Source organism: Schistocerca americana, chromosome 1 (genome assembly GCF_021461395.2).
Source record: "Schistocerca americana isolate TAMUIC-IGC-003095 chromosome 1, iqSchAmer2.1, whole genome shotgun sequence".
Taxonomy (NCBI): domain Eukaryota; kingdom Metazoa; phylum Arthropoda; class Insecta; order Orthoptera; family Acrididae; genus Schistocerca; species Schistocerca americana.
This window is the reverse complement of record NC_060119.1, coordinates 307,626,182-307,643,233: the sequence shown is the minus strand read 5'-3', so window position 1 is coordinate 307,643,233 and position 17,052 is coordinate 307,626,182. Positions and strand designations below refer to the sequence as shown.

The window sequence follows — 17,052 nt, the reverse complement described above, 5'->3', positions numbered from 1 at the left end:
GTGCGCAATGGATATAGAAGAATTTATTACTTTATTAAAATTTATACTCCTCGATAACTATTTTAACTTCAACAAGCAACTATATACACCTGGATACAGTTTAACAATGGGCAGTTGCCTTGCTGGTACACTAGCTAATACTTTTCTTCTCTATATCGCGAATATTTTTTAACCAGCCAGAATGGACTAATAATGTTCGGCTCTACACAGACAACACAGTAATTGTATTTGGAAGAACACAAAACGAAATACACATCTCCCACTCGCAGTGGAGTAGCCTACATAAAATTATCAACTGTACAATCGAAAATGAGCAAGACAAAAAAATAAATTCTCTAGACCTCTAAATTTAAATAAATAAAATAATACACAAATTCAACATCTACTGAAGACAGACAACCACAGATTGTATAATAAGCAACAGCTCTTGTCATCCGAAAGCAAACAAAGACGAATATGTCCCAAACTGTGTAGAGAGACTAAATTTGAATTATTACTAATGCACTGAATAAAGAAAACGTGATATCTGAATTAAAGACACTCAGAAGAATAGCAAAAAATAAGCGTTACAATCCTTCCATAGCCAACAAAATGTATACCAGAAACTACATATACATGAAAATAAAAGGTAACACAGCCTTAAAACGGACAAACTATTGTAAACATACACATTTCACTGTATATGACATTGTGGAATATTTATGATAAAATCAGCCTCGCTCTTTAGAAAAACAACCTAAAGGTAGTGTTTAGAACACAGAGCACATTTTTATCACAAATTTACTATAACATACATAGAAGATGTTGTAAATTTCCACGTTCAAGTGTCGAGTGTGTTAAACAGTGAGAAAATGTATAAAGGATAAACTAGTTGAAATCTCTAAATAAGATATGAAGAACACGTGAACTTTACTCACACACTGTTTTTGTTTGGAACACACTTTAAAGAACGAAATCGCACGCCCAGTGACATGACAAAACGCCTATAAGTCCTATATATTGCGCAGAAGGGCTGTTTACCAAATATTTTAGAAGAAATAGAAATTTCCACATGTATAAACACGCTGATGAAAAGATTCGACGAAATTCTCGCTATGATTCTTTATTGACAACACAGTTCATTGTTCTGCTAACCCATGTAATAATAATTAGAAGTAGCATTACATATATTCTGTGATGAAAACGCTAAATAATCTTTACATGTACAGCAATTGCCAAGACCACTCCTTATAATTTCGTAAAAGTTCTTTTTGCTGATTACATTATATATACACTGAAGGACCAAAGAAACTGGTGTAGGCGTGCGTATTCAAATACAGAGATGTGTAAACAGGCAGAACACGGCGCTGCGGTCAGCAACGCCTGTATAAGAAAACATGTGTCTGGCGCAGTTGTTAGAAAGGTGACTTCTGCTACAATGGCAAGTTATCTAGATTTAAGCGAGTTTATGCGTGATGTTACAGTCGGCGCACGAGTGATGGCACACAGCATCTCCGAGGTAGCCATAAAGTGGGAATTTTCCCGTACACCATTTCACGAGTGTACCGTGAATATCGGGGATCCGGCAAAACATCAAATCTTCGACATCGCTGCGGCCGGAAATAGATCCCGCAAGGACGAGACCAACTACGACTGACGAGACAGAAGTACAGCCCTTCTTCCAATTGCTGCAGACTTCAATGCAAGGCCATCAGCAGAAAGTGTCAGCAGGCGACCCATTCAACGAAACTTCTTTGATATGGGCTTTCCGAACCGAAGGCCCACTCGTGTACCCTTGATGACTGCACCACACAAAGCTTTACGCATCGCCTGGTCCCGTCAACACCGACACTGGACTGTTGATGACTGGAAACATATTGCTTGGTCGGGCGAGTCTCGTTTGAAACTGTATCGTGCTGATGGAGGTGTGTGGGTATGGAGACAACCTCACTAATCCATGGACCCTGCATATCAGCAGGGGACTGTTCAAGCTGGTGGAGGCTCTGTAAAGGTATGGAGCGTGTGCAGTTGGAGTGATATGGGCTCCCTGATACGTCTAGATACGACTCTGACGGGTGACACGTACGTTAGCATCCTGTCCGATCACCTGCACCCATTCATGTCCATTATGGATTGCGACGGACGTGGGAAATTCCAGCAAGACAGTGCAACTCCCCAAACGCCCAGAATTGCTACAGAGCGTCTCCAGGAACACTTCTAAGTTTAAACACTTCCGCTGGCCACCAGACTCCCTAGACATGAATATTATTGAGCATATCTGGAATGCATTACGGACTTATGGATAGCCTTGCCGGATTCCTACTGTCAGTTCTCTCCAGCAATACTTCAGGCTTTAGGCCAGTCCATGCCACGTCATTAGACAGGTGTTTTTATATATATATATATATATATATATATATATATATATATATATATATATATATATATATATATATATAGTGTGTGTGTGTGTTTGTGTGCGCGTGTGTAATCACATTATTATATGAACGTAACGAAATATTGTCACTGGCACGTGCTAGAGGACATGACATGTCAAGTCACATTACTGTGAATGAAAAATCATATACCCGTAAAACAGTACTACACATTGTAATTCAGCTGCCCCTACCGCTAGGCTTTATGCAGCCCACAACACCTTTAAATACACTATTGGCCATTAAAATTGCTACACCACGAAGATTACGTGCTGCAGACGCGAAATTTAACCTACAGGAAGACGATGCTGTGATATGCAAATGATTAGCTTTTCAGAGCATTCACACAAGTTTGGCGCCGGTGGCGACACCTACAACGTGCTGACATGAGGAAAGTTTCCAACCGATTTCTCATACACAAACAACAGTTGACCGGCGTTGCCTGGTGAAACGTTGTTGTGATGCCTCGTGTAAGGAGGAGAAATGCGTACCAGCTCGTTTACGACATTGATAAAAGTCGGATTGTAGCCTATAGCGATTGCGGTTAATCGTTGGTCGAGATCCAATGACTGTTAGCAGCATATGGAATCGGTGGGCTCAGGAGGGTAATACGGAACGCCGCGCTGGATCCCAACGGCCTCGTATCACTAGCACTCGAGATGACAGGCATCTTATCCGCATGGCTGTAACGGATCGTGCAGCCACGTCTCGATCTCTGAGTCAACAAATGGGGACGTTTGCAAGACAACCATCTGCACGAACAGTTCGACGGCGTTTGCAGCAGCATGGACTATCAGCTCGGAGACCATGGCTTCGGTTAACCTTGATGCTGCATTACAGACAGGAGCGCCTGCGATGATGTACTCAACGACGAACCTGGATGCACGAATGGCAAAACGTCATTTTTTCACATGAATCCAGGTTCTGTTTATAGCAGCATGATGGTCGCATCCGTGTTTGGCGACATCGCGGTGAACGCACATTGGAAGCATTTATTCGTCATCACCATACTGGCGTATCACCCGGCGTGATGCTCTGGGGTTACACGTCTCGCTTCCCTCTTGTTCGCATTGACGGCACTTTGAACAGTGGACGTTACATTTCAGATGTGTTACGACCCGTGGCTCTACCCTTCATTCGATCCCTGCGAAACCCTACATTTCAGCAGAATATTGCACGACCGCATGTTGCAGGTCCTGTACGGGCCTTTCTGGATACAGAAAATGTTCGACTGCTGCCCTGGCCAGCACATTCTCCAGATCTGTCACCAATTGAAAACGTCTGGTCAATGGTGGCCGAGCAACTGGCTCCTCACAATACGCCAATCACTACTCTTGATGAACTGTGTTATCGTGTTGAAGCTGCATGGGCAGCTGTACCTGTACACGCCATCCAAGCTCTGTTTGACTCAATGCCCAGGCGTATCAAGGCCGTTATTACGGCCAGAGGTGGCTGGGTGCCGATTTCTCAGGATCTATGCACCCAAATTGCGTGAAAAGGTAATCACATGTCAGTTCTAGTATAATATATTTGTTCAATGAATACCCATTTATCATATGCATTTCTTCTTGGTGTAGCAATTTTTATGGTCAGTATTGTGCCATGTGCAAGGTTTTCATATTCTCTCACTCACTTTTTGCGAACTATTAGTCCTAAAGAAGAAATGAACAGAACAGTTTTGGAGGAAATTTGATTTAGTTAAATTTTGTACTGGGACACATTTGAGTTAGAAGCTGTATTTTACAAATTATTCAAGGAAAACATACAAGAGTGAGTTAAAAACATGTTTTTCCTTGAATAACTGGAAAACCGTAGTCTCCAGCAAAAAGATATTCCAGTAACACATTTAACTACAATCAGTTCCCAAGAAAAAGATCCTGTCAGTTTCTTTTTATTTTTATTTTTTTGTAGGACTTAATAGTTCCCATGTAGGGAGCAAGAGAATATGAAAATGTTGAGTACGGTATTTCAAGGTATTGTTGGTGCATAAAACTCAGAGGGAGGGGCAGCTGAATCACCCAGTATACACTTTTTGTGTAGTACGGATACTGCTGGTGACGGGCAACGTCCGAAACTAGTCCAGTAACATATAGTACTACTAACATGTAGCTTCTACCAAACAATAAATTATTAACATGACATACTTACCCTTTTACTGTAATTAACATAAGGAAAAAGTTTACTTGCGATAAACAGGTGGTTTAAGGTGCAACGGCCTTGCCGCAGTGGTTACACCGGTTCCCGTGAGATCACCGAAGTTAAGCGCTGTCGGACGTGGCCGGCACTTGGATGGGTGACCATCCAGGCCGCCATGCGCTGTTGTCGTATTTCGGGGTGCATCAGCCTCGTGGTGCCAATTGAGGAGCTACTCGAGCGAATAGTAGCGGCTTCGGTCACGAATACCATCACAATGACCGGGAGAGCGGTGTGCTGACCCCCTCCTATCCGCATCCTGCACTGAGGATGACATGGCGGTCGGATGGTCCCGGTAGGCCACTCGTGGCCTGAAGACGGAGTGCTAAACAGGTGGTTTAAAAGCCTCATGCTCACTTGGTCTCTCTAGCCTCTAAGAAGGCTTGTACAACACAGTGACATTTCCATCACTGAGATATGGTTTTCGAGCGCGAGACATTAGAAACAAAATCAGTGTCAGTTTCATTGAATTTCCTGAGATTAAATTATGGGCTGAACAAGACAAGATAGAGTAACGACATCTAGGCGTGAATTCATTGAGACTGCTACAGATGTTTGCACAGAAGTGACTGTCTCAGTAATGAACACAGTAACAAAACGTCTAAAGTCATTACAGAGTGTCTATCCAGGGTCAAAAACCTTGTTAGTCATCCAAAAAGCGATGACTGCATGAACAGGTGATTTTGCGTAACCTGTAATAGGGAGGCGATGCTGACTAACAGAGAGAGAGGAAAAGAGGATGATTTCAGAGTTATTTAGCCTTTGATATTAGTAACGTACCATTTCATGTCTATGTATAAAAAAGAAATAAATTACATTTCATTTCATTTATTGCTTCGAGTAATAATATAGTTACCTTTACGAAGCACCAAAAATGCAAGATCTTTGTTCACAGTGCGTTCATTTCACGGAAAACCGTAGGTAAGCTAGAGAATAGCCATTAGAAACGAATGTAGTTGATAAATGCCGTGCTTAAACTTAAAAGAAATATAGGAGCATCATAACGACTTCCTCCACTCTTCAGTGAATTGCATGAAGATTATACATTTCACTGACTTCTTCAGCATTATTGAAGCATTCGCGCAAGGAGAAAGTGATATGTCTTTACTCATTATGGAAATAGCACTCGTGAATTAAAATTAATAACGTCGCTGATAGTAATACCACCAAGACAGCAAACACAGTCAGGGAGTGATGTTCACCCGTCATGGAGATAGTTTCCGAATGTCACCCCTTATGGACCCAACCGCACAGTCGAACAAGCAATAAAGTGATGTAAATCGACGTAATTATCTTTCTTGTGCAGTTTCCAAAGATAATAAGTAACCAAGTGTTAATCAAATGAAAAATTCAATTCTTGACGTGGATCCCAATAAAAATTTCTCATGCAGTCACTCGGAACTTGCAGCAACAGTTTATCAAATTAGTTTCTTGAGAGAAACAGCGTTCCTAAAGTAGTCCTGTTGGGACTTCCGGTAACAGTTCCTAGCACTCTTGAATCTGCAGTCCACTACAGCTATTTCCTGTCATTAAGTCTAATATTTTTCCATTGTACGTGCGTTTCTGGACTACTTGTTCTACGAAATTTTCGTATAAAGCCTTTCGTATTATTTTGAAGGCTGTCATATCACTCCAAATTCTTTACAAAACTACTAGTTAACTACTGGATGATTTAAGATTCCTCTAGCAGTAACATTATGATTGAGGTTTAAGTTTTCATTTATATCTGGGATGAGTCTTATGGCCGATAGAATCCAATTATGAGTTTATGCCCTCCCTTGATGCGGAGCCTTGTCCACACTGTGTGAGTTTGAGTTGTCTGCTGCGACAAATCCTTACGATAGTCTCATCGAATCATCTCAAAAATCTCACCGCTGTCAATTTCGGGTTTTAGCCAGTACTCTCTGCCTAGTATCTTACGAGTTTCATTATTTTTAGCGTAAATTCAATCTCTGGGAGCCTATTGAGAATTTTTAGGCTGTTGATAATTAAGATTAATTGTTTCCTATTGGGGGAACATTTCTATGGGTATTACACAAATGCTCCAGGTTCTCCTATATCATCATCTAGATTAGAGGGAGAGTACCTGAAATTAAAAATAAAAAAAAATTAAAGCTTTGTTTGCCATCTGTACACAGTCAAATACTTGAGCATCAGATTCATATGCCTGTTGCACCTGTGGCTAATCTATAGGGATCCTACCTTTCGCAAACCTTTGCCAGAAGTCAGATAGTGACATTCAAAGTCTCAGGTCTTCTACCGACATCAGTTACGTGGAAAATGCTGCAGACTGAGAGTTTCGTTCGAATGTCATGAGCAAGATGCTGGAATAAATCGTATCATCTCCGAGCCCAGACGACAGTACAGTTCGTTCCAATGTGCGCTACAACCTGCGGTTGGTTCTACCAATGGCAGCTGCAGCAGCCTCTTCAGCATATTGGGGCATTACACAGAGCGCATAAAGTGATGCTGGCCATCCCTCTTTGCCACTTCCCTACATGGTACATCTGTTCGCAGCAGGCTCGAGCTGCCAACGATTTTCAGAGCGCTACCCTATTGCGCTTACTTCGCTGTGACAGCGGACACATTATGCTTCCCAACGGATGCTGAGTCACTCAGTTTCAGTTTGAATGGAAGACAGCCCCTCAAACTTGTTGGTTAAGCCGATACACTACGTGATCAAAAGTATCCGGACACCTGGCTGAAAATGACTTAAAAGTTCGTGGTGCCGTCTATCGGTAATGCTGGAATTCAATATGGTGTTGGCCCATCTTTAGCCTTCATGACAGCTTCCACTCTGGCAGGCATACGTTCACTCAGTTCATTCTTTGGGAATGGAAGCTCATTCTTCACGGAGTGCTGCACTGAGGAGAGGTATCGATGTCGGTCGGTGAGGCCTGGCACGAAGTCGGCGTTCCAAAACATCCCAGATGAGTTCTATAGGATTCACGTCAGGACTCTGTGCAAGCAACTCCATTACCGGGATGTTATTGTCGTGTAACCACTCCTCCACAGGCCGTGCCTTATGAACAGGTGCTCGACAGTGTTGAAAGATGCAATCACCATTCCCGAATTGCTCTTCAACAGTGGGAAGCAAGAAGGTGCTTAAAACATCAATGTAGGCCTGCGCTGTGATAGTACCACGCAAAACAACAAGGGGTCAAGTCCCCTCCATGAAAAACACGACCACACCATAACACCACTGCCTTCGAATTTTACTGTTGGCACTACACACGGTGGCAGATGACGTTCACCGGACATTCGCCATAGTCACACCCTGCCATCGGATCGCCACAGTCTGTACCGTGATTCGTCACTCCACACAACGATTTTCCACAGCTCAATCGTCCAATGTTTACGCTCCTTATACCGAGCGAGGTGTTGTTTGGCATTTACCGGCGTGATGTGTGGCTTATGAGCAGCCGCTCGACCATGAAATCCAAGATTTCTCACCTTCCGCCTAACTGTCATAGTACTTGCTGTGGATCCTGATGCAGTTTGGAATTCTTGTTTAATTGGCTGGATAGATGTCTGCCTATTACACATTAAGACCCTCTTCAACTGTCAGCTGTCTCTGTCAGTCAACAGACGAGGTCGGCCTGTACGCTTCTGTGCTGTACGTGTTCCTTCACGTTTCCACTTCACTATCACATCGGAAATAATGGACCTAGAGATTTTTAGGAGTGTGGAAATGTCGCGTGCAGACGTATGACGCAAGTGACACCCCATCACCTGACCACTTTCGAAGTCCGTGAGTTCCGCGGAGCGGCCCATTCTGCTCTCTCACAGTGTCTAATGGCTACTGAGGTCGCTGATGTGGAGTACCTAGCAGTAGGTGGCAGCACAATGCACTTAATATGAAAAACGTATGTTTTTGTGGGTGTCCGGATACTTTTAATCACATAGTATACATTTAATTCCGTTCCGTAGTCCTGACAAGTTTTCTGTACCTATCAGCGACACGACACTTACAGTAAGGAGAGATTTCACACTTCCCGTGTTTACCACAGGGGATAGTACTTGAGGGACCTTTGGTATTTCTTGTACATAGCCCTCGGCAATTCGAAATGAAGTAATGTTTATCTGAACATTGGACAATTAAATTAGACTCACTGATTTTGTTCCGCAACAAGGATTGTAACTTCCCTTTAAGGTCTGAAACTACAACATCCCAGGAATCGATGTGTTTCTGTTTTCAAGCTGACGCACATTTGTAACAGTCTTAAAAACAGTGCCAGTGAATGACATATATCGATAATAGACATTAATGTTGAAAGAGAAAACTAATGAAATGTTAATTGACAATTATAGTGCGCGTAAAACACAACATTATACCACAGAGCTAAATTTACGCCACAGTCGTAAAATTTTCAACACTGGCCTGGAAGAAACTGTTTAGTAAGCAAAGACAAGTGAGAATATTACACTAATTACAAAATTACTTACACTGAAACAAGCAGAAACGATTCTTTTGAAGAGATATCGCTGCTGAAGATTGCAGAATGTCCTGTTTTAGCGCACAATTAACTATGAAATACGTTACATTCTCCAGCGCCCGAAAACTCGCAAAAATACACCTTTCAAATCGTAAATACACAATGATGTTTGAAGGAACAATTAAACGAAAATAGTGCTGCCAGAACTTCTAAGACACACAAACACAGTTTACAGTTGGCGATATACTACGAACTTTGACGCACTAGCAAACTTGCAAAAACACACAATAAGAAATACCAATAAGAAAGGCGTCGGCTGCCTCTTACGTAATCACAGTGCTGAATTTTTATACAGGCATCGCAGACTCGAACAATTAGGGGCAGAACGTATGGATCGCAGCAAAAACAAACCTGGCTGATAGGCATATTGAATTTAAATTCGCCATGAGGAAAGTTAGCAGCCGGCTAAAAACGTTTGATATGCGTTATTTAATGCTGGTATGCTAAACATGCCTTAAATTAAATTATTTTTAAATTAAAAACAGCAACTTCATGACCTACGGTAGGTGCACACGATTCATATTAACTGTAACACGTTATAGATCTGTCACAATCTTGACTACTATTTGTTTTTCATGTTTTAGTGCAATACTAATTTCATTTATGACGAGCGCATAGTAAATTAACTGTTTTCTGAATTATTATATTTTTACTAAAATTTCATAATTTCGTTTTTCAGAATCGCTTGTGTTAATAAGACTGCACTAGTTGATTTGGATATTATCATTTCTGTTTTTGAATGTAAAGTTGCTATTTTCTTCTTTCTTAGTGTAGTGGTCATTTTATAATCAGTTTCTTTGCTACCCATGAAATATATAAACGAATAGACCTCTCTGTCTTGTGAAAACAGGTTATTATATTATGTCTGACTTGGCCACTCTTTGGTATATGCCTCAGCGTCTTCACTTTAATGTATTACTAGTGTGGCATTCAAAGACGTATTTTATTGCAACACACAAAAGTATACATTTGACTCAAATAATACTGAAAAAAATAATACGACAAATTGGAAAGTTAATATCACAAGCAGATGCTGGATGATTTTACTTAACAATGACAAGAAAACGTGGTTTATTTAGTTTCACACATAAGGCTCAGTCATTTTGGCACTATATTTATTTACTTGTGCATTTATTTCATCTGCTAAAATTAGGGTCCTCAGGACCACTCTTACATCTATCCAGATATACTTAGAGAGTAAACAATAAAATATGCACATTACATAATAATAGTAATAATAGTAAATTTGAAAATAATTACCTCATTATGTTAAGGTCGAATGTGAACAATGACATCTAAGACAAATATATGACAATTGTTTAGAAGGAACCAGTTCCGGAGAAGAAGTAAGTTGGTTCGGGGAAAGGCGAGAAACAATAGCATATGAGCAGATGGAACGAAAGAAAAAGAGATGGACAGAGATGAGTAAAATATGGACAGTGTTAAGTCTATATGATATAAGACAGCTGTGACGTGTGGAGAGGGAACCTATGCCAGTGGTAACATGCAAAGGTACAACTAGCCGCCTTTACGGAGCATACTATTAATTTCGTTAGATACTGCCCAGAGCGCTATGCTTTGCTAAAAAGAAGCGATAAATTCTTGACATCTAATGAAATACTGAATAATAGCCGTAGGAAATTTCAAATTTTGCTTCAACTTTCACTCGTACCGGATTGTATACGTCGAGTACGTTACCTAATAGCAGCTAGAACGGAGAGATTTTACATTAAGTAAATGATATTCAATGAGCTTAACTGAATAAGATATTTCTTGTCTAGATATACAGGGCGTATCATAATTAATGGCGTAAACGTATACAGTTAAAAGTACACGAGACTAGAAGCAAGAAAGTCTCAGTAAACGTAGGGTCGAAAATGTATACCTTAAGATCTATGAGCAATTTTTCATCTTCGATACTAATATAAAAATCTCTTCTACTGCAAGTTCTTTGCTTTCCATATTTTGGGAAGTGGTAATATGGACCAAAATAAGAAAAAAATGCCCAGCAAACATGTGCTCTAAAACGCATACCTTAACCCTCCTAATAGTGTGGGGTCTATAATGACCCCAGGCCGTAATTTTATGTAAAATATACCTTACTTCCTATTCCTAAAATTTATGAAAAATTCAGACTTTTCCTGAATTAACTAATGGGTTCTTAATATATTAATATAACTTTTTGAAAATATTGAGTTTTGCAGAAAATCAAGAGAGAACCACTGAATACCATTGGGGCTAAATGCGACCCCATATCTCTCTTGCGGTATTATTACCCAATAATGCCGCATTGAATCCGTGACTTTTGCTCTATTTACTTTGTTTTATTCCTGTAAATGCTGTTGTAACGTGTGATTGTTGCCAATACTTTATAAGCCGACAGTTATTTGTTCCATACAAGTGGAGACTACTATTGTGTGTGTTGCATCTAGTGTAAAATGTCTCGTCACCTTTCCGAAGACGAAGTGCTTGAAATATTACTGCAGGATAATCCTCTATCTGGAGAATCAAATAGTGATATCAGCGATATAGTTTCTGATGTCTCATGCAGTGATGGAGAAATTGACGTTTTAGAAGAGAATATTCCTCATTGAGGCGGAAGTTCAGAAGAAGATCTGGACAGCGCTGATGTCCAGCCTGAACAGGAAGTTACACATATTTCTGACTGTTAAATGTAAGTACACACTGTATTTTTGTAAATGTGCGTTAGGGTCTAGCGCCAAGATATACCCTTTGTATCTTTTATTTTTTTATTTTGTGTAGATCTAAAAACAAAGAAGAATTGTTGCATAAACACGAGTTGAGAAGAGCTCGTGTAAGCGAAGAGAAATGGAACATAATGCGAGTAAAGCCAGGTCCATCAAAATTCGCAGTGGAAAATGTAGACTCCATAGAATCAGCTTTTCAGTTGTTTCCTAGGAGAAACTGTTGATGTAATTCTAAAGTGGACTAAGAAAGAGGGTAGTTTTCTTTACGGTAGTAAATGGAAACCAGTAGATGCCATTAAACTGAAGTGCTTTATCGGTGTCTCGATTCTAGCAGGTGCTTACAAGGCCCATAATGAAGCAGTTAAACATCTGTGGAACAAAGAGGATGGTAGACCCATTTTAGTGAAGCAATGGCTAGAAATCGCTTTACGCAAATTTCAAGGTGCATCCGATTTGATGACGCAGATGTGAGAGGTCTCAACCGTGCTCCTGACAAGCTGGCTCCCATTAGAGAAATATTTGAAATGTGGGTACACACATTTCAAGAAGCATATGTTCCTCACAGCAACTTAACAACTTGTGTCATTTCGTGGTAGATGTCCGTTTGGGCAATATATTCCTTCAAAACCAGGAAAATATGGGTTCAAATTATGGTCTGTGTGTGATAGTGTAACATCTTTCGTTCCCAATCTCCAAGTTTACCCTGGTCGACATGAAAATGAATCTCGTGAAGTTGGTCAAGGCAAGAGAGTTGCTTTAGATATCGTGAAAGGCTGAGAAAACAGTGGCTGAAATGTAACAACAGAAAATGTTTTCACTAGCCTTAGTTTGGTGAGAGAACTTCTGAAAAATAAATCTCACACTCTTAGGAACAATTAGAAAAAATAAAGGAGAACTACCACAAGCTTTCACTCAGACCAAAGGTCGAGTCAAATATTCATCTATTTTTGGATTCCAAGAGCATGCTTCAACTGTTTCATATCGTCCGAAAAAGGGAAAAGTTGTAACTTTGCTCAGTACAATGCATTCAAGGAAGGTAGAGTGTGAAGAACGCAAGCCAGTAATGATTGTGAATTATAATGAAACAAAATCAGGAGTAGATACCACGGACAAGCTGGTTGGAACGTACACTACAAAGAGGATGAGCAGAAGGTGGCCCATGGTATTATTTTACAACATGATTGATATCAGTGCACTGAAAGCATTTATCACATGGCTACATCTTACCCCAGACTTGGCAGAAAGGATCAACTACAAGAGACGGGCATTTCTCATAGAATTCGGAAAGCAGCTCGTCGGAAGAAAGCCAGACAAAATTATTTCCCCAGTATTTCTATCAACAGTACAGACAAAAAAAAAGAGGAAGGTGTCCGTTTTGTAAAAGGTCTGAGGATAGAAAATTCACCGATAAATGTTCAAAATGTGGATGTTCTGTGTGTAAAAACCACTCTGAAATTTATTTATGTAAGTGTAATGAGTCATAAATATCAATTCTAAATTTAATCAAAATTGTTTGTAGTGTCATGAGAATCGTTTGTAAATTTTACGGAAATAAATAATTTAAAAAAACATGCATTTTAATTTAATGTAATGTCACTGACATCGTGTTTTAGATTGTGGAAATGTGATTTTATTCTACCATTATTAAAACTGTCCTTATTAAGAAATGAATTCCGTTGGGGTCACTAAAGACCCCAATGGTACTCAGTGTAACAAAAAATACTCGCTATTAGAAGGATTAAAAGTTACGAGCACTTAATCATTAGAAGAGTTGTGTTTCAAAGTAGCAGAGATGAACAAATGCTCATAGCGCTTAAGGAATGCATTTTAGAGCACATGTTTACTAGACCTTTTTCTTTTTTTGGTCCATACTAGCAGTTCCCAAAATATGTAAAGCAAAGAGCTTGCAGTAGAAGAGATTGGTTTCACAGTATCGAAGATAAAAAATTGCTCGTAGCTCTTAGGTATGCATTTTCGACCCTATGTTTATTGACACTTTTTTGCTTCTAGTATCGTGTACTTTCAACTTTTTGCGTTCACGCCATTAATTATGATACACCCTGTATATAAACATCGAATCACATACGTAAGATAAATAGCAGAGCTTATGTTTCAAAGGATTTTGTAGCCCCTGATAAGAGAAAACCGATTGCATGTTACACAATAGTCACACAGCTCCGCAAGAACATTTAATAGCAATACTGAAAGTAATTTTTCTCAAAGTTTATTTAAAAGTGAAGTCATTAAAGTTACGATTTGCATTTTTAATCTACAACGTGTTTAAAGCAAAGACAATAGCCACCAAATATTTGTCATGCTATAGCGACAGTGGTAACAAACCACATCAGAGTAAAGAGCTTTTATTTTTTATTATTTCACGCTACAGTGTTTATCGTTACGTTTCTGCTTCAGTTATCATATTCTCTCACCCGTGTCTGTTTTTGTTACTGATGTATTTGATAAAAATGAGATGTTCAAATTAAATTTTAATAAAGTAGTATTTAATCAAATACATGCACTAGATTGTGATAATAGCATTTGAACACACATAATGAAACCCGAAAACCTACTGAAGAAGTACGCTCCAGCTTTCTTCTTCTTTTGCTTTTTGCTGTTCTCGTTTTTCTACGGGATCTGCATTGTTATACACACAGTGTTTGTGGAATCTGGGAGTCGCATGCATTTCCCGACGCCACCACTCCCCAAAGGAAGGAATATGTGTACTCCATCGGTCTGTGTCTAGTGTAGATATCACCTCCAACTATGATTACGTTTTCTAAGTATTTGCGTATTATATTTGAGGCGGGACGTGGGCGTCAGCCCAATATTTACCTAGCTGAATGTGGAAAGTCACCTAAAAATCACATGCGGTCTGGAAAGTCAGCAGGCCCCGTCGTTAATCAGCTAGGCAGACTCGATCCGTGACAGCGTGACTCTGTGTCACGGAAACGAGCGAGCTACCGTGTTTTTCTTTTGTTGCTGATATCATTTTGTTCGTTACCGCTCGTTGCATTTGTTCGGGGTAAACGTCCCATGACACCCGTTCAATTCATCTTCGATCTATTCACTCAGTTTTTTTTACTACAGAGGACAGCTAACCCTCTGACGGAATTCGCTGAGTTACCGTGCCGGCATCGTGCTTGGCTATCCGGACGGGCTGTGCTTCACCCACAGAATCATTTTAGGCTACGTCGATATTTTACCATGGTATTTCAGAAGACTTCAATCAAGATATTGTGTAGCATGCCTTTCCTTGCCCTTCTTGTATTCTTTCCAAACAATATCATCTATGTTTGGGACAAAACTCACTGGTCTCAGTAAATCATCCAATGGCTCTTTGCCTCTCTCTGTATCGCGAGCAATATATGTTACTGTCACCAGTTTCAGACAATGGATATGTACCTACTATACTTAAGCCCTCTAAATTTCCCAAACATCAGCAGCTCGTTCGTTGGGTAGGAAAAATAAAGCATAATATCAACAAACAATCTTGGCGAACATAAAATAAATAAAAACACATTTAGGAATCTAAAAGCATATACTAACTGGTGCCAACGATACACATGGATATAAATAGAGCTCCAAAATAAGCTTTAGTAACTTTAATACTACTGATAATGTAGCAATGACCTTTCCTATGGTCACCTATCCAACCTTGGAAGCTATTTCAGTTGCAATTTGACCCTCTTCAGTCTGCCGTCGAAAACGTACCTATTGAGTTTTCCCTTGTTACATCTCTCCCTACTCTTGAATACCTAAATAATTCATTGATGGTTGTAATTTCTGTGTTCATATAGTGACCGTATCTTCACAGTACAATTTCCTTCAGACATGCACAATATCCGTGTTTATACAGTGTCTGTATCTTCAAAATACAATGTTCTTCAGGCAGGCATGCATGCCAGTGATGTATTCATGTATTGACGGGCTAAAATGACGGTATAATATTTGTCTCCCTGAGCGGGAGTCACAAATTATGCGATCATAAGGACTGTGACTACTTGACATATGGAAATTTGGATTGATTCTACATCCGTGCTCGGATACCCGAAGTGGTTAAAGCGATCGGTCGCGATAGGTGGGAAATCCTGGTTCGAGTCCCCGTGCGGCACACATTTTCACGTGTCGCAGACAGCTGACATCAATCCATAGTCGCAGAATAAGAATCAGTTTCGTAACCTCAATATTTCCCACTCAGACACACTAGAATAATATGGAGGAAACAGACTACCTTGTAGGCAGAATAACCGTAGCTATGAGTACTCATCTTGCATATTAACAATCGCTTCAACTGTATTTAGTCCTTTGTTAATGGATCACTAAAAGCCACATCTTCAGGTGAACATATGACTAAGACATTAGAGCGCAAAAGCCTTTAGTGCCACAAAAGCGGTAGTGACCCAAAAATAAACGACTAAATACAGCTGAAGCGGTTATTAATACCCAAGATGGATTAAATACTTTACCATTTCACCTTTGTCAATCAGAAGGCCACTCACTACCCAAACCTATACTCATCACCAATCCTCCAGTGCCTTTGTTCTCTCTCAATACATTTCCCCCTTCCTTGAGCAACACCTGCTTCCACTATCGTAATACTTGACTCCGTGTCTTTGGTTTGTTAACAACAGTCTCTTCTCCTCTGAAAAACTATGAAGATACTATCCTAGGGCCATAGATTCTACCGAGAGTGAGATTTTCGCAATGGCAGAAAAATTCACAAGCAACAGTAAGCTTGTTATCCCGGTTACCTGTCATCCTGTGAACGCTCCGATGATTCTCTACGCCGGCTGGAACATCCACCAGCTCCACTTAACTGCGTTTTCCTGAGGACAGTTATCACAGTGATAGCCACTCGCAGGAAGTACCCACCTCACGTTGTTCTCTTTTCCTATCCGTCCCTTTCCTTCTAATTCTCAAGACATCAGGTGTTTCGGCTTCCATTCAGAGCTGGCACTTCTGCTCTTAATTATAATCCGATATTGTTACTGACATAAATTCGTAGCAGAAAACTTTATATTGTGGGCATCCAAAGCTGTTGTATGAAAACGAAAGAGACTGCTTCGCCTGTATGATAAACATGGCGCCAGAGCCACATCTTCAGGGCTACATCTGTGTATAAACAAGAGCAAAACATATAAATATCCCTTTTCGTTTAAAATGTAGCACTGGTTGTCACTCACTTTAACTAAGTTATGAAAAAATGTTCAAAATTGTTCAAATGGCTTTGAGCTCTATGGG

At 40.1% G+C, this 17,052-nt stretch overlaps 1 pseudogene; it reads left to right on the top strand.

Annotated features, from left to right (window-relative positions):
* The first annotated feature begins 4,621 nt into the window (after positions 1–4,621).
* LOC124555250 lies at positions 4,622–4,739 on the top strand (annotated as a pseudogene).
* Positions 4,740–17,052: the final 12,313 nt, after the last annotated feature.